This window comes from Galleria mellonella, unplaced genomic scaffold (assembly GCF_026898425.1).
Source record: "Galleria mellonella isolate WM207_F2 unplaced genomic scaffold, CSIRO_AGI_GalMel_v1 utg109, whole genome shotgun sequence".
Taxonomy (NCBI): domain Eukaryota; kingdom Metazoa; phylum Arthropoda; class Insecta; order Lepidoptera; family Pyralidae; genus Galleria; species Galleria mellonella.
In genome coordinates this window covers 387,055-405,730 of record NW_026441972.1, presented here as the reverse complement: position 1 = coordinate 405,730, position 18,676 = coordinate 387,055, and the positions used below count along the sequence as shown (strand labels likewise).

At 37.7% G+C, this 18,676-nt stretch overlaps 1 protein-coding gene across 1 annotated transcript in view; it reads right to left on the bottom strand.

Moving 5' to 3' along the window:
• The window catches only part of LOC113511273 (orexin/Hypocretin receptor type 1-like), a 153,385-nt gene extending 136,403 nt beyond the window's left edge, over positions 1–16,982 (bottom strand). Inside the window, exon 1 of the mRNA XM_026894891.3 lies at positions 16,662–16,982. The gene's annotated coding sequence lies outside the window, so the exon portion shown is untranslated. The remainder of the gene's footprint in view (positions 1–16,661) is intronic.
• Positions 16,983–18,676: the final 1,694 nt, after the last annotated feature.

The window sequence follows — 18,676 nt, the reverse complement described above, 5'->3', positions numbered from 1 at the left end:
CAATAAATTACCTTTTTATTGACAGAATGTCGTAAAAGGCAACAACTATTAAGTAAAACAAATAAACATAAAGGCTATACAGGGTGAAACCAAAATAATCGTTTATTTCAAATTGTTCCACTGTCATGATCATCGTCATCATCATATTAACTATGAACTAAACATAGGCCTCTCTCTTGGGAGAGGTTTTTCAATAGTTGACAACTGCAGTTAGGCTTTTAATGGTGTTTTAAAAGGCACGCTGCTGTCCATTTCTCGTCATTAAATTCCCTTAGTCGCCTCTTACGACACCTACGGGTGCTAGAGAAGAATGGAGAAAATTAGCTAGAGAGATCGATTTGTCCAAAAGTCGATTGCTTGGGTACCTCTGTCCCATTCGTGTTTCAACCGTGAAGCAGTTGTGTTTGCTGTGTTTCGGTTTGAAGGGTGGGATATGGCGTGAATTTACTGGGTACAGAGGAATAACACTTGAGTCCTCAGGAATGGCAACGGGTATCATGGGCGAAACAGTATACTCTGTTATGTCCATGGTACTGCTCATATCTATAGGCGACGGTTACCATTTTCCATCAGGTGGGCCGTCAGTTTCTTTGCCATTCTAAGTTGCATTAAAAAAAAGAGGGAGATCAAAGCCTAGTTACATCAGGCAAATCAAGGAAGGAGTCGGTGTCGTGTCGTATCAAGAGGTGAAGAGACTCACTGAAAATCGTAGTGAATGTCAAGAGCTCCACCGACAAGAGCGCAGCTCTTAAATAGGATACATTAGTAGACGGGTAAGAAAGGGATGGTCCATGCTATACCGGGACCACGCGACAGATGGTCGTAATTATAAATATTTAATTTTACATAATAACCACTATTTGAGAGTAATATAAATAAGCCGTGGACAGATATGGATTCTAAATAACTTTGATAAGTGTGGATATATTAAATTAATCCACTTGATGTTATCTGATATTATGTTGACTGAAGTGCCGTCAAATATGTCAAATATTTAGTCATTTATATATTGGTATTCCACGAAATATATACACTAATTTTATTATTGAATGCTGTCATTATCAGCCTTTAAGTGTCCACTGCTGGACATAAGCCTCCCCTTTCAGGGTTTTTCCAGTAATTTCCACGCTTGGCAGGCGGATTGGCAACCGCAGTTAGGCTTTGGAGATGTTTTAAGACGGATGCTGCTGCCTATCCCTCGTTCTCTTTCAATCGTCTCTTATGATTACGGGAAAGGAAGGGGTGGCCTATTCTATGCCGGCACCACGTGTCGTATTATTGTATGTAACCTGAGTACATGGCTTAGATTTATAACTGACTAGCTTTTACCTGCAAATTGATCCGCGTGACCAGAGGGTTTACCATGACTTTTATATTTTTTTATGTATTTGTATATGCATGTACATGTGTATATAACAATGTGTAGGGATATGTATTTACATTATTACATGTAGTATTAGATCTCCATATTGAAATCTATGTATCATTTCAAAAATGATAGAATTTTCATTGTGCCTTCGATCGAACTGTTTATACGCCTCTATCCAAAGGTTACCTAGAAGAAATCGCTTTTAGCTTTTTAGATCGCTTACTATTTTCTCACTGTGATTATTTCTTGTAATTGTTTGTATCTACAATAAGTTTATTGTCGTAATCATTTGGAGGAAACAATAAAGAGTATCTATTTATTCCGAATAAACAACGTCGACTTATAATCGATTCATTATTCACACTAAAGCTGGCTTTCGTTAAAGATATTCGATATTTTTGGCCCAATCACGAGGCCGAGTGCGGAAATGGCCTGACAAACTACACTAAGCATCGTTGGATTTTGCATTTTTATACCTACGGGGAGGGATTTACGTCTTTACTAAAAATAGATATGCTAATCATAGCTTATGCTTACCTTTAGAGATTTGGATGTCCTTGGAGAATAAGTATAGAAAAAATAACTATATCCCATGTTTTTGCTTGCGTGAATCTTATGTATTTTATATATTATAAAAATAGTTTTTTTTTTAATAAGTGATATTGAAATGACAGCCCCGTCTGCGCTATCAGTATACGTTGATGGAGCACCAGTGAGAGAAGATTAATAAGAATGGAAAGGCAGGTCAGTTAGCCCATCGTGATGGATACACCTGGAATTAAACATTATGGTTTCCAGGGAGACTGCGAGGAGGTCGCCTTGACAGGGTGTATTGCTAGAAATGGGGAAGCTAAACCCCATTTCTAAGAATCCCTTCCCCCGTTTTTGTTAATTTAAGATACAAACTATCTTTGTATTTGCACAAACATGTGCATGTAGTAGATACATATTTTGTTTTTTTTTTTTTTTTTTTTTAAGAATACAGGGGGGAAAACGAGCATGCGGTTCACCTGATGGTAAGTGACTACCGCTGCCCATGATCACCCACAACACTAAAGGTATTGCAGGTGTGCTGCCGGCCTTTTAAAAAGGAATATACTCTTTTCTTGAAGGTTATGATGTCGTATCGGTTCGCAAAATACTACTGGGTATTTTAATATTATAGTTCCAACATTTTTTGCTAACTGTAGCATTAGAAAAGGAAATATTACAAATTATATAATTTGTTTAGCAGTTTAAACATAAAAGAGTTACCCAGTAAACCGCGGGTAAATTTGATACACTTTAATGTAATAATTGGTTGTAATTTAATAATAGATACAATATTATATTATGGTATTAAACATATAAATAACTAATTCAAATGTCGGAACAGTATGTTATAGTAATTTATATAAAATCGATCGTTTCAGGACTTTTCAACAGACTTCTAAAAGAAGAAGAAGAAGTTGGCTACCGGAAGAAAAAAGAAGAAAGTTCGGTTTCGGTTGTACTTTTTTGAGTACTGAATGAATAAATTATTACTAATTATTTGCATTATATAATGTAGGAAATAAACACGATAATTCGCTCGAAAAGCGGTCTTATTGCTGAGAGCAATCTTTTCAAGACAATCTTTCAATTCGGTTGTATTTTATTTTTGTTACCGTATCCGTCCGAATTACAAATCGATATCCGTTAGTACAACTAACGGATATCGATTTGTAATTTTTTTTTAACTGAAAGAATATATTTGCAGATTAGTTCTATAGAAATTTTATTAAAAACTATTTTAGTTTTTAGATCAAAGTAACTGGTTTTGTCGTCGAATTGTTATTGAAGTCGTTTTCTTTTTTTGTGAGGTACAATTTTTAATTATCGATTTTTTAATTTATAAATTTATATTGTTAAGTGTAGCTAGTGAGCTGGCCAGGCAAACGTTGTTTTGCATCGTACCTACCGCCACCTATCGGGTAAATGTTTTCTTATTATTATTACTGTATTAGTAGCGATCTGACCCAGCTTTGCACGAGTAGACAATTTTCGAAATTCAATATACTTATATAATAAAAAGTTTCAGCCAATTCAACTGATCGGTTATTGTATAGCATTTTATATGTGAATTTTTAAATTAATATAACATTTTTATTTATGAACCAATAGAAATAAAATAAACACTAAATGTTAAGTGGAACAAATAACAACGCACTAGTGATGACCTTATTGATATAGATTAAGCCGTTTCTGAGATTAGCATACACAAACCTACAGGCAAAGAGACGTACAGACGAATAGACAAAATTTTTAAAAATCATTACTTCAGGTTCTATTTCCTTTATAAAGCTCCCCTATAATAGTTTTACTTATATATGTTCCATGTACAGACAGCAACCAGTTACGATTATGTTATATGCATTGATTGATTGATTACATCTATCATTAACTGTACACTGCTGAACCTTTGCTGAAAATAGATCTAGATACCAGACTGCACAAAAGTCGATTGCTTGGATACCTCTGTCCTATTCGTGTTTCTACCGTGAAGCAGTTGTTTGCGTGGCTGTGTTTCGGTTTGAAGGGTGGGATATGGCGTGAATTTACAGGGTACAGAGGAATAATGCCTGAGTCTTCAGGAATGGCAACGCATGGGCGGTGTCATGAGCGAAACAGTATACTCTGTTATGTCCATGGTACTGCTCATGTCTACAGGCGACGGTTACCACTTTCTATCAGGTGGGCCGTCAGCTTGTTTGCCATTCTAAGCTATATAAAAAAAAATCTAATTAACTGGATTTACCACAATTTAACAATTTTTTCTTTGTTTTTTTTTTAACGCGATTTTAGATTCTTGCACATATGAATTTTCGAATCATTTAATTTTCAAATGAATGATAGAATGTTTCGAATCGCTGTTATTTCTTTCGACGCAAAAGAAAACTTCTCAGACTGAAACTTTATCAATACACTCTCATACATTCTGCGTATTTTTACAATAAAAATGAGGTTAAAAACCCCGGGTTACGTAAAGAAAATCCTATTGTGATCCGTGAGTTTTTTAACCCCGAAGATATTATTAAAATTAGGTAAAATTATCGCGTGCTAAAAGCAATCAGGATATTCAAAATGATCCTACAGTATAATATAATAATATGACTGTACAAAAGTCGATTGCTTGGGCACCTCTGTCACATTCGTGTTTCAATCGTGAAGCAGTTGTATTTGCATGGCTGTGTTTCGGTTTGAAGGGTGGGATATGGCGTGAATTTAATATAATAAATAAATAAATAAATTTATAGGGTACAGAGAAATAACATCTGAGTCCTCAGGAATGGCAACACATGGGGGGTATCATGGGCGAAACAGTATACTCAGTGGTATAACCATGGTACTGCTCATGTCTATAGGCGGCGGTTACCACTTTCCATCAGGTGGGTCGTCAGCTTGTTTGCCATTCTAAGTTGTATAAAATAAAATTCTAACAAATGATTCAATGATATGAGTTTGGCACGCCATACCATCACGCAATAACAAATGTTAATGCCATTATATCTATCCATTATTAACCAACTTTAGAAAGAAGAGTGTTCTCAATTTACTGGTATTTTTTTCAGCCGACTTAAAAAGAAGGAAGTTATGAAATCCGTTGTATTTTTTCATGTTCGTTACCTCATAACTCCGTCAATATTTTTTATTTTGTTATACACATATTAAAATAATCGACATAGCCCGAAGGATATGCAAGCTGAAGTGGCAATGGACTGGTCACACAGCTCGAAGAACCGACAACTGATGGGGAAGAAAGGTTCTTGAGTGGCGATCGTGTACGGTTAAACGCAGTGTAGGACGACCCCCTACTATATGGAGTGACGACCTGAAATGCATTGCAGGGAGTCAGTGGATGCAGGTGGCTCAGGACCGTTCTTTATTGCGGTCTATGAGGGAGACTTATGTCCAACAGTGGACAGGTGATGGCTTCAATGATGATACACGTGCTATATAGGATAGAGAACTATATAGGTTATTTTTTATCTCGGTTAGTACACACATGACGGTCACGTCGACGAAGTAGCGGGTAAAAGCTTGTATGAAATAATTTTATTAATTTATATTAATAAAAATTGAATATATTTGTATATATTCAACACTAGCGGCCCGTCCCGGCGTCGCACGGGTGGACATTTTTACATTTTTAAAAGTGGCCATTAAGGCTGCACACGCGACGGAAGCTTAAAAATGGACTAACTTTTCCCGTTTTCTCAACATTTCCCTTCACTGCTCTGCTCCTATTGATCGTAGCGTGATGAAAAGTATACTATAACCTGACCAGGAGTATGAATAATAATTGTACCAAGTTTCGTTAAAATCCGTCGAGTAGTTTTTGTTTCTATAACGAACATACAGACAGACAGACAAAAATTTTACTGATTGCATTTTTGGCATCAGTATCGATCACTAATCACCGCCTGATAGTTATTTTGGAAATATATTTCATGTACAGAATTGACCTCTCTACAGATTTATTATAAATATAGATTACAGATTGTAACCCCTGTTTATTGTAACTAAATTAAATGTATATATTGATTATTTATTTCATTGAATCCCTCCGTTTTTAAATTCGGTTAAAATAATATTCGACTCGTAGACTTTCATAAAATAATATTCCACTGTCATTTCTCTTTCTTATTATTATTATCAGAAAAGACGAGTTAATAAAATCAGTCAAGCGTGAATGTAACGTGAGCATTTTATATGTATTTTTATTATTTTATAGTTTAAGATCCCGCTACTGAATTCTGCAGGCATAAAACTTTTTAATGAAACTAGATTTAAATTGAAGAAAGGGGTTATTAGTAATACGGTCAGCATTAAGTTATATTGCTAGCAATATACCCTATCAGGTCGACTTCCACGTGATCCCCTGGAAACCATTGTGCTAAATTACAATGGACAAACTCACCTTTTTTTTTTATACAACTTAGAATGGCAAACAAGCTGACGGCCCACCTGATGAAAAGTGGCAACCGTCGCCTATAGACATGAGCAGTACCATGGACATAACAGAGTGTATTGTTTTGCCCATGATACTCCCCATGCGTTGCCATTTCTGAGGACTCAGATATTAGTCCTCTGTACCCTGTAAATTCACGCCATATCCCACCCTTCAAACCGAAACACAGCCATGCAAACACAACTGCTTCACGGTAGAAACACGAATGGGGCAGAGGTACCCAAGCAATTGACTTTTGTATAAAGTCTCCCTCTGGTAAAGGACCTGGCAGTTTATTTACCTGCTTCATCTTCACTTATTCTTAACTTAATCTTGTCTTCCTTGCCAGTGTTTATCGTTAGCGCAGGCAGGGTTACCGCTCTATTGTCATCCATAAAAAGAAAACTACAAGATACTGTGGAAGCTCAAATTTTAATCCCCCCCCCCCCCACATTTGTTGTCAGTGTTGCCGTAGTAAAATTATATTTCATTCGACAACTTTTTTTATACATCATAGAATGGCAAACAAGTCCCCTTATGAAGGTGCCTATGTGCAGCAGCCTATGTAATAGCTTTATGGACATTATTTTATATTGAAGTTGGTTTCCGATGTTCTTTGCGGTTGTATCCGTCTTCGTAATAATAGTTCAACCCTCGTGAAGTTTTATAGCAAGACGCAGAATAGTAACCCTTGTAAATATCAAGTTTATTACACTAACAAAAATATACGGTCGTGATTTACGCAACTAGTCGGGGGAAAAAGTTTTCATGGTATCTAATGCAGTCTAATATTCCCATTACTAGCAATGTAGGGTCAAGTCGACCTTTACGCAGTTCCCACTGGAAACCATTTATAATTTATGATAAACAAAAATTACATAATTGTTTTAATTTATTGTGAGTAAAGATGTTATAACAGGCGAGCTTAACTCTGTAAGAGTTCTCTTCCAGCGACCCTTGAGTGGAAAGGAGGATTAATTGCCAGCGTGTAGTATGCTTAGAATAAGAAGAGGAAACAGTATGGTTGTTTCTAATAAGAAATAATAAATATGCTTATCTAAATATAGATTAACTTATATACTTACATCATAAACCATCGTAGTTAATTCCTAATGAATTCGTCATGATGGACTAACTGATTTGTTTTCATTCTTACCTCTCATACTGATTCGTCCATGATACCGCCCATGCGTTGCCATTCCTGAGAACTCAGATGTTATTCCTCTGTACTCAGTTAATTCACGCCATATCCCACCCTTTAAATCGAAACACAGCCATGCAAACACAATTGCTTCACGGTAGAAACACAAATGGGACTACTCATACGAAGCAGAGTTACTAGTTTTAAATAAAAACGTTGCCCACTATTTTTTAATTTTTCAAATAAAAAAAAATCCCAAAATATATATAACCATAATTCTAATAACAGTAATTATATATATATATATATATATATATATATATATATATATAGCGAAATAATATAAATGATTAAAAACTTATTTTATTATTAATTTATTATTATTTATTATATAAGAGAATTACAGAATATACTGTGTCGCCAATGATACCCCACAAGTATTGCCATTCCTGAGAACTAAGGTGTTATGTTTCTGTACGCTGTAATTTAATTTATTGATTAATTTTACAATATGAATATAAATAATTATAAACTACAGATAACTATATAATACTAATAATAATTACGATATGAATAGATACACACCGATACTTAAATAATGAATAATAATAATAAGAAAATACCTACTTATCGTGATACACTATTTCGAAAGTGAAAAAAGTGTTGTCCTCCTCTCTCCTACTTGCTGTGCCCAACAGGGTCCATAATTGAAACCTTATGTAATAATTATGTATTATGTATTAATTAATTATTATGGAATGCAATAAATAAATAATTTCTCAGAGTAGTTATCCAAGTTTGAAGCGTTTACCTTCACGTGTTCAATCGATTTGTGGAAACGCATCTTCTAAACAGAGGTATCAATGACTATAGTTTTAAAACAACTTCCTGATGTAGAGAATTCTTAATATGTCTGTATATTTTTTTTAACTATTGTGTTGCCATTTTTAAACTAACTTTTTTAAAACTTTCTGCTATCAAAAGGATTTATTCCCATAGTGGTTCCATATTAGTTTTGTAAACATTGAAATTCTTTTATGAAATTTAGAATGGCAAATAAACAACAAGCTGACGGCTCGCCTGATGGAAAGTAGTAACTGTCATCTATAGACATAAACAGCACCACAGATGCCATAGTATATTCTGTGACACCCATGGTTCCCCTCATGCGTTGCCTCATTAGTACCATGACATTTCACTTCCATATCCCACCCTTCAAACCGAAACACAGCCAAGCAAACACAACTGCTTCATGGCAGAAGTTGCAGTTTTGATTTACGAAATAAAAATTATTGACTGTTGTACTATTTATACCGTGTAGCCCTGGCAGAAAATGGGCCACCCCTTTCTTACCCATGGATATAGTCAGAAGCGACTAAGAGAACTTAATTGTCTAAAGATAGGCAGTAGCGTACATTTTAAAACATCACCATAGCCCAACAGCGATTGCTAACACGCTTGCCAAGTATGGCAACTACTGACAAAACCCTCCTTATGGGAAAGACTTATGTTCAGCAATATACAGTTAATGGCTAACATAATAATAATAATAATAATAAGCCTTCCAAAGTCCAACCCCGCGTCCGAGCTCACCATCTAGCTCACGTGGAAGGCGGTCACGCGTATAAATAAAACCTACGCGGCTAAAGGGGCAATGGCAAAAATAAAGATGGTGAATAATTATAATGGAGACATTCGCCGGGGCGCGTCTACAACTGGCGGTAGGCGCGGCAGAATGCGAGCCAGCCGACCGGCCCCACCACCTGGCCGGTCCGACCCCTATCGACATCAGCTGGCTTGGCGCCGGCAGGGCCGTCACAGGCCCAGCAATCGGTGCCCGCCACTGGTGGTACACGTCGTATGAGGTGGACAAGAGCCATGAATGAGGACCTCATACGTGCGTTCTTCAGGGCTACAGGGACAGAAACAGGCAGAACAGGATACCGGGCAGTAATGCACCGAGTTTCTGCGTCTTTTACCGGATCTAACCGTCTCGGAACAGAACCTATTCGGTACATACAGCGCTATGTTTAGCGCGACCGAACTCGAAATTAAAAGTTGTTCCAGAAGCAAACTCCGCGACCGTAGAGCAACCCATCTCAGACGTGCTACCTAGCGTAGAGGTGGTTGCCGAAACGCTTTCAGAAGCGGATGCGGACGGAACAACTTCCCAGGATATAGAGCATATGAGGAGCATACTAGACGAGGCGATTCTAGAGATAAGAACTCCCCTCGAAGAGAGACCGAAGCTTCCCCGGATATATCTAAATGTGGCGACGCGGGATGCCATTGAGGCCACAAATGGACTGCTGCCTCAGTACCTTGAGGGCAGCGGTGACCTGGGAGAGACGAGTTCAATCCTGTTTGGCGCTGCGTTGGCAGTATGCCGATATACCGGCGCAAAAATGCCCCGGGCTGGACGTAATATCCAAAGGAATAATATGAAACCAGCCTGGAAAAGAAGGATTGAACGACGGATCGCCCAGGCCAGAGTCCTCATTGGTAGACTGCTCTGCTTCATTATGCGCTCCGTAAAAGAGGCCTTTGCTGGGACAGGTGTACGTCTGTTCCAGCCGGACTTCGGGCACAAACTTACGGAGCGCATAGATGAACTGAAGCAGAAGATCGCTGCATGGGGGAAGCGACTCCGACGGTACTCTGAGAGGGTTGAGAGGTATCAACAGAATCGCCTCTTTATGAGTGATCAACGGAAGTTTTATAGGAACTTGGATTTCGTCGCCTTCTGGAGACAGCTGTGGTCTGAACCTGTGGAACATGAGGAGGGCGCATGGATGCACGATGTTGAGGAAGCATGTGCTCGAATAACGCCGATGAACGCCATTGCCATTACGGAGGAAGACGTGGTTGCCGCGATCCGTCGGGCTCCGAACTGGAAAAGTCCGGGAATCGACGGATTGCAGCACTACTGGTTAAAGGCGTTCTCGGCCAGCCATGCGACCTTAGCCGTGCAATTCCAGAGTGCCCTCGAAAACAGGACGCTCCCGAACTTCCTTACAACCGGGATCACTCATTTAGCTCCTAAGACGGACGATACCGCGGATCCATCTAAATATCGCCCCATCACTTGTCTTACGACAATATATAAGACGTTAACATCCGTTCTGAGCGCTAAGATCTCTCGTCATGTGTACGAGAATAAGATCCTATCTAGCGCTCAGAACGGATGCAGGGGCGGTAGCCGCGGATCGAAGGAGCTGCTCCTCATTGATGCTGTCGCTGGCCACGTGGTCAAGCGGAACCGTCGGAATTTCTCCGCCGCCTGGATAGATTATAAAAAGGCGTTCGATTCCGTGCCCCATTCATGGCTCTACTCGAGCTGTACAAGATCGACGGTACAGTTCGAGTGTTCTTGGAGGCATGCATGGGGCAGTGGACGACGATCCTGACTATCCAGGGCGAGCGATTGACGGATACCGCTGACCGGATAGAGATAAAGAGGGGAATATTCCAGGGCGATTGTTTGAGTCCACTTTTGTTTTGCCTGTCCCTGAATCCACTCAGTACTTTACTGGAGAATTCGGGGACTGGATTTCAGTATCGGAGAGGAGGTACACGAGTGTCTCACCTTCTGTACATGGATGACTTGAAACTGCTAGCTCCGAGCGTCGAACGCCTGACGGAGCTGCTAAATATCGTAAACGATTATAGCAGCTCTATTAGGATGGCGCTCGGAATAGACAAGTGCGCGGTCCTCCATGTGCAGAGGGGACGGGTCACTCAAACTGAAGAGATCGCCACAGATCCCTCTAATATTAAAACCCTCTCCGAGGCTGAAACATACCGGTATCTGGGCATGTCACAAAACATCGGTGTGAAGGAGACGGATATGAAACAGTCAGTCCGCGAGGAATTTTTTGCGCGCCTTACAAGAGTACTGAAAAGTTCTTTGTCGGGCGCCAATAAAATCCGAGCTTATAACGGCTGGGTCATACCCGTAACACTTTTGGCGTGCTCAGATGGTCTCAAACCGATCTCGAAGCCCTGGATCGGAAAGTCCGCACAACTATGACCCTCCATAGAATGCATCACCCGAAATCGTCAGTCATGAGGCTGTATATCCCGCGGAAGGCTGGTGGTCGAGGCTTGTTAAGTGTTAAGACCATGCACAACCGCGAGGTTGACAGCCTCAGGACATATTTTCTGGAGAAAATAGACGAGGGTTTGCATAGAGAGGTCATAGAATGCGACAAAGGATTCACCCCTCTTTCTCTGGCTAAAGAGGACTAAAACCCGAAGTTTTGGGTACCTCTCAGCGGGAGGCCGTATGGAAAGAGAAGGAGTTGCACGGAAGGTTCTTCAAAGCCCTTCACGGGCCGTACGTAAACACGAAGACCTCCGTGCACTGGCTACAGTTCGGTGATCTCTTCGGAGAGACCGAGGGTTTTGTCTGTGCAATACAGGATCAGGTGGTTAAGACGAACAATTACCGAAAGCACATTCTGAAGGATGGCACTGAGGACATCTGTCGGGCATGTCGCCATCCCGGAGAGTCACTCAGACATGTGCTTTCGGGTTGTTCAGCTCTTGCCAACACTGAGTACTTGCACAGACACAACCAGGTAGCCAAAATACTCCATCAAGAGCTAGCTCTGAAGTACGGCCTCGCGAATGAGAGGTTGCCGTACTATAAGTACGAGCCCCAGCCGGTCCTCGAAAGCGACAGCGTAAGGCTCTACTGGGACCGATCCATCATCACGGACAGAACCGTTCTTGCGAACAAACCTGATATCGTGGTGATGGATCGGGCACTCTCGAGGGTGTTTTTGGTGGATGTCACCATACCGCATGACGAGAACCTCGTGAAAGCCGAAACCGAGAAGAAGAGAAAATATCTCGACCTGGCTCACGAGGTGACCGAAATGTGGGGGTGACATCTACCGAAATCATCCCAATCGTTATGTCGGTGAACGGTCTTATCCCAACCAGTCTGGAACAACATCTCAGACGGTTGGGATTCCGAGGCGGCTCACTCCCGGGAAAGATGCAGAAAGCGGTGCTCTTAGATTCTGCCCGCATTGTACGCCGGTTTCTCTCCCTGGGGCCTGAACCCCGGCCGACTGTGCTTCTGCCGGGGGTTAGTTGCCATCTCCTCTCCTTAAGAGGGGAGATGAGAATTTTAGTGAAATTTAAAAAATAATAATAAATGTTTAATAAATTCTATTTGTATTCGATTCCGCGTTCTAAATACGAATATTTTCAACTGGCTGAATGCGAAAGCTTTTTGCAAATTATGTTAATTAAATCTCTCTATATGCTACAATATATTTACTGAAATTAAATTACATTTCGAAAATAAATTTAATTCTAATATGTCTATCAAACATTTCGTCGTTTATATCCTTGTTTTATTATGTTTGAAGTTGTTGCTCTTTTTTCTTTAAAAACATAAATAATAACACAGCCTTTTATTTATTTCCATATTCCTAATATATTTACAGTATTGTTAGTATCTAATCTATTTATAATTTTTCTTAATAACTAATTGTTAGTGTAATTCTTTCTTTGATTCTTGAATATGGAGCCCTCTTTGGGTGAAGGCCTCCTCCATCTTTTTCCACAACTCTGTGTTTCTGCTTATCATAAACCAGTCTTTTCCTGTATATTCTGGTATCAGTCCACCGTCTTGTTGGTCTACCAACGTTTCTCTTACCTCGTGGTCCTGTCCATTTCGTACTTTGAAACGTCCTTCTATTATCAGTAAATCGTGAGATGTGACCAGCCTTGAAATGAAATTCCGAAATTTCGGACCCAATTTCGTGTTTTTATTTATACCAAAATTGGACCATTAAATGAAGTTTAACATTTCGTTCGTCATACATCCTATCATAAAAGTCCAAAGGAACAATATTTTAACATTTTTAATATTTCCAAACGGCATGTATTATGTAATTTTAACATCAAATTTGTGTTTCGTTTGGTTCCGAAATTTCGGAAAACATTTCATGGTAGGCCCTCAGCCCATTGCCATTTTATACGTAGAGCATCTGTTAATTTAGTTTTTGCCTGATTTTTTCATTTTTAATTTTATGTATTTTTCTTAATCCTAACATACTTCTTTCCATAGCTCTTTGTGTTGTTGTAATTTTTTGTGTAACTTTCTTTGTAAAAACATAAATGATCTCGTTTATTTAGAAGCATGTTTAATTATAATTGTTTTTAAATATAAATATGTATATTTATATACTACGCTATGACTCATTAACGGAGCGTTAATGAGTTTTTATGGTGTGGTATACTCGTACGTATGTTGAAACCAACGTTTATAATTATAAAGCAACTTCGAAAAGCAAGACGTTCTCAGTTATTCTGTTACTAACTTATATCCATGACTTCATCCGTATGACCGGGATATATTTGTTATCCGGGATAAAAAGTAGCAGTACTAGTGGAAAAGGGGTGAAGAGGTTTTTTAATGAATGATAATGGAATGGGTACACCGCCGTTATAAGTATACGCTGGCGGGGCACCAGTGAAAACATGTGAGTTGGCCCATCGTGATAAATTTAACAATATTTAACCACAATGGTTTCCAAGGGGAATCGCATGGAGTGCGATCTAATTATTGCTAGCAATGGGGCTGTCGAACCCCATTACTAATAACCCTTTTCCGCCAGGTAAAGAGGTTTCTTCAGGGTCGACAACGTGCACGTAATGGTAATGTAATTTATTTATCAAACATTTTATTACACCATAAATAAAAATATACAATGACAAGTGAATAATTCAAGTGAAATACAGTAACATAAATACAGATTGAAATATACACATAAAGGTACAAAAGGCGGTCTTATCGCTAGGGCAATCTCTTACAGACAACCTTTGGTTAAAGGCGAACAGATAGAAGTGGGCAGGTGGCGTAAGAGTGAATTAATGTAATGTAATGTAAATTGGACTCTCTTTTCCGCGCTTAGCCTCTCATTTGGGTCGTTGTGCTTATGAAATGTCCCTGGTATTGCAGACGTTTATAAGCTACGGTAATCGCTTACCATTAGTTGTAAACCGATTTGGGAATTCTTTTTTATCTCAAAGTATATACTTACAGATTGGTCTCAAAGTGATTTTATCAAAATAAGTTTAGTAGTATAGTTTTTAAATCGAAATAACTTGTTTTGTTATAATTCAAGTAAATTTTTTTGTGGAACATAATCTACATTAAATTATTTATTATTTTATTTATCAGAGAGAGACTTTGTACAAAAGTCGTTTGCTTGGGTACCTTTGTTCCATTCGTGTTTAAACCGTGAAGCAGTTGTGTTTGCATGGCCGTGTTTCGGTTTGAAGGGTGGGATATGGCGTGAATTTACTGGGTACAGAGGAATAACACCTGAGTCCTTAGGAATGGCAACGCATGAGGGGGTGTTATGGACAAAACAGTATACTCTGTTATGTCCATGGTACTGCTCATGTCTATAATGGATGGTCCATTTCTACACAGAAGCCAGTGTGTTGTGGAGCTGGTTTAACTCTCAACCGCCTGCTGTTTCTTCCAACAAAACAGCATGTGAATGAAATGAAATTTAGGCGACGGTTACCACTTTCCATCAGGTGAGCCGTCAGCTTGTTTGCCATTAGCTAAGTTGCTTAAAAAAAATATGTTAATAACATTAGTAATTTCTCAGTTTCTCATTTATACTATTAGATTATTATTATTTTATAAATATTTAAGATTTTACGTCTGAAATATTTATTTTATTTATTTATTTATATGCTTTTATACATTCACTTATAGTATAGATATTGGGTTATAACAAAAATGTACACAGGCGGACTTATCCCTTAAGGGGATTCCTTTCAGTCAACTGTGAGAACCCGAAAGGAGAAAGTAACTATAAGGTTTTATATATAGGTATTATATATAAAGCAGTTACGTATATAGAGCAAAAATAATACTAAATTTAAAAATATATTTTTTTAATAGCTATATAAGAAGTAACAGTATTTTTTTTTCATTTTTGGAAGCAAAACCGTGCTTCTTTATTTAGAAGTTGATTTAATTAGAATTATTTATAGCTACAAGAATGTATATACGATGTCATAATAACTCATTAGCACTCCGCTAATGAGTTCCATTTGAAAGTCCTTACATTCCCAGAAGGAGACTTTGTACAAAAGTCGATTGCTTGGGTACCTCTGTCCCATTCGTGTTTCAACCGTGAAGCAGTTGTGTTTGCATGGCTGTGTTTCGGTTTGAAGGGTGGGATATGGCCTTAATTTACTGGGTACAGAGGAATAACATCTGAGTCCTCAGGAATGGCAATGCATGGGGGGTATCATGGGCGAAACAGTATACTCTGTTATGTCCATGGTACTGCTCATGTCTATTGGCGATGGTTACCACTTTCCATCAGGTGGGCCGTCAGCTTGTTTGCCATTCTAAGTTGTATAAAAAAAGAAACAAAGGAGGAGTTTCCTAATTTCACTGTTTGACTCTTTTTGTTTTATATACTGTGTATTGAGCAATATTTTCGTCAGTTTTGTACCGTTTTCGATGTGTTTTTTTGTAGTTAACAGACATAATTCTGCTGTGAATATAATAATTAAAGAATCATTTAAGTGAAGACTTTTGATGTTAACATTTTTTTTTTGTATTTTTTTAATAAATAAAAGTCTCCATGGAGCCTAATTAAGTAGTTCTAAAATATACATTTAATAAAAAAAAAAATACCAGCTTATAATTATAATGTTAATGATTTTTCAGTTTAGAAAAAAATATTTTTTATTTTTTTCTTTGTTTTCGGCCTTCGTGCAAATTCCCTGTAATCCTTCATAATGCACTAATATAAACATATTAAAACTAAATAAAAAAATATTTAGAATATATTATTTGAAAATATTATGGTTATATATTTATCGAAAATTAAATAAATTACAATAAAAACCGTATATTTCGTCAAAGTTCGTATTTAATAGAGTTTATTCAATAGATAAATTGCAGTGTTATGGCTCTATAGATATAAATACAAATACTGTAATAAATTGCTTTTGGATTACTTCCTAAAAATAAAAAAGACACAAATTGAAATTTCCTCTTAAAGATAAATTTTAATATTACATTACTATTGCAATCAGAATGTGAGCAGCACGTGGGAGCGTTTCGAAATAGTCATAAATCTATAATCGGTTTGGTCACGTCCTTACATTGTTATTATTTTTCTACTTACGATTAGTACTGGCACTTGTTCAACTATTTCTTAATTAACTGTAAACACAACAATTTCAACACACACACACTTAGAATTGTTGTTTCTCAATCATCCACACAAAGATCCTGGCATAAAGTTTTACCACTTTGTATATTATATTAAATAAAAAAAAAAGGAAAAATAAAATAAAAAGTGTGTACTGTCAACTTTTAAATATATGATTTGAAAATGGAACACTGTTTTAGAAACGAACAAGGTTCACAGAATTATTTTCGGGGGCGAGAAACTTTTTCGAAATTCGAACTCCGCGTTCCGTATCACTCTGCGTAGACATGCAACGCGGGCGGTAATCGACATAGAACTAAATCGCTGCTACACAGCGTTTCGCAGTAGAAAATAACATACCAACTCGTCAATGTACTGTGCTAAGGTGAATTCCAGGGTTGGTCTAGATTTTTATTGAATAACTACCTTATTTTCAACTTTATTCGTTGGACACGTCCTTGGCCCACAATATTTGCATTTCCATATTATGGCAAAGGACATAGCTGTAAACGTACATATGACGCTGCACGGTTCTTTGTTAAAAAATTTATTACTCTATGAATGTTTTTTGGAAAATGGAATAGGATTTTTTTTCTTAATAAATATGTTCAAATTGTTTCAGAAATACATTATTAGGGTTCCCTAGGTGCAATGTATTTAAGCAACTTTTAAAAGATTACAACTGACTCTGATCTCTGATTGGTATAAAAAAATTGTCTGTCAGCATCTGTTTGTTTGTCTGTTTACTTCTTTTAAACCCTGCAACGTATTTTAATACGAGTTTCACAACCATTTATATTTTTTTTGGGAAAGTTTGCATTACATCCTAATTAAACTTATACATTATCATATCAGATATCAACTTTTGTCAATTGTGGCAACTACTGGCAAAACATCTCAAGGAGAGTATTCAGCAGTGGAGAACACAGGCCTTTCCTTAAGAAGTTTTGCTAGTATTTGTCACGTTTGGCAGTCGGATTGGCAACCTTAGATAGGTTTATGGTGATATTTTAAGAGGGATGTTACTGTCCATCCTTCGATCATTTATTTTCTCTTAGTCGCCCCTTATGGCATCTACGGTAAAAGGGGTGGCCGTTCTATTTCGAGACTACACGGCAACCTTTAGAGATACTTAAAAACAATGTACCGAGCGAAGCCGGGGCGAAAGACTAGTAGTAATGTCTGTATATCTATCTATTACTACTCATTTAACCGTCTTGTTACTAATATTATAAATGTGAAAATGTGTTGTTTCTTTTTCTTTTTTAATGGGTGATAATGGAATGGTATCGGTATACTCGTACACCGGCGGGGCACCAGTGAAGGATGGAAAGTAAGAATGAAACTCCGGCTCGAAGGACCAGTAATTATGTTTGTAAAATATGCTAGTTCTTGTTTTGTATATATTATTTATTAATTATATTATTTGTAAGTAAAAATTGCCGTCTGTTGACTTGAAGTATTGTATGTATTTTTTTGTTCTATTTCAATTGTTTTATCAATTTTCTTTTTTATAAACAACTACAATGTCAAAGTATATAAAAAGGTTAATTTTGAACAAGGTCTATTACCCCATCATTCGACAAGTTATGTTCACGATGGTTTCCAGTGGGACCATGTGGAACCATGTGGAGGTCGACCTAATAGGGCATATTGCTAGCAATGGGGCTGTCAAACTCCATTGCTAACAATCCCTTTTCCACCTGTGAAAACGTGTTTGTACGTTGTTTCTCAGCCTAACTAAACGTCATGTCATTTGATACAAATGCATCATTTGAGATGGGGAACTCGTTCTGGTCAAGCGTATTCAGAGTATTTTGTAATGCAATTAGAGTATGGAACACATTTCCTCATGTAATTAGAAAAAGTCCAAGAGGAAGACTTTGTACAAAAGTCGATTGCTTGGGTACCTCTGTCCCATTCGTGTTTCTACCGTGAAGCAGTTGTGTTTGCATGGCTGTGTTTCGGTTCGAAGGGTGGGATATGGC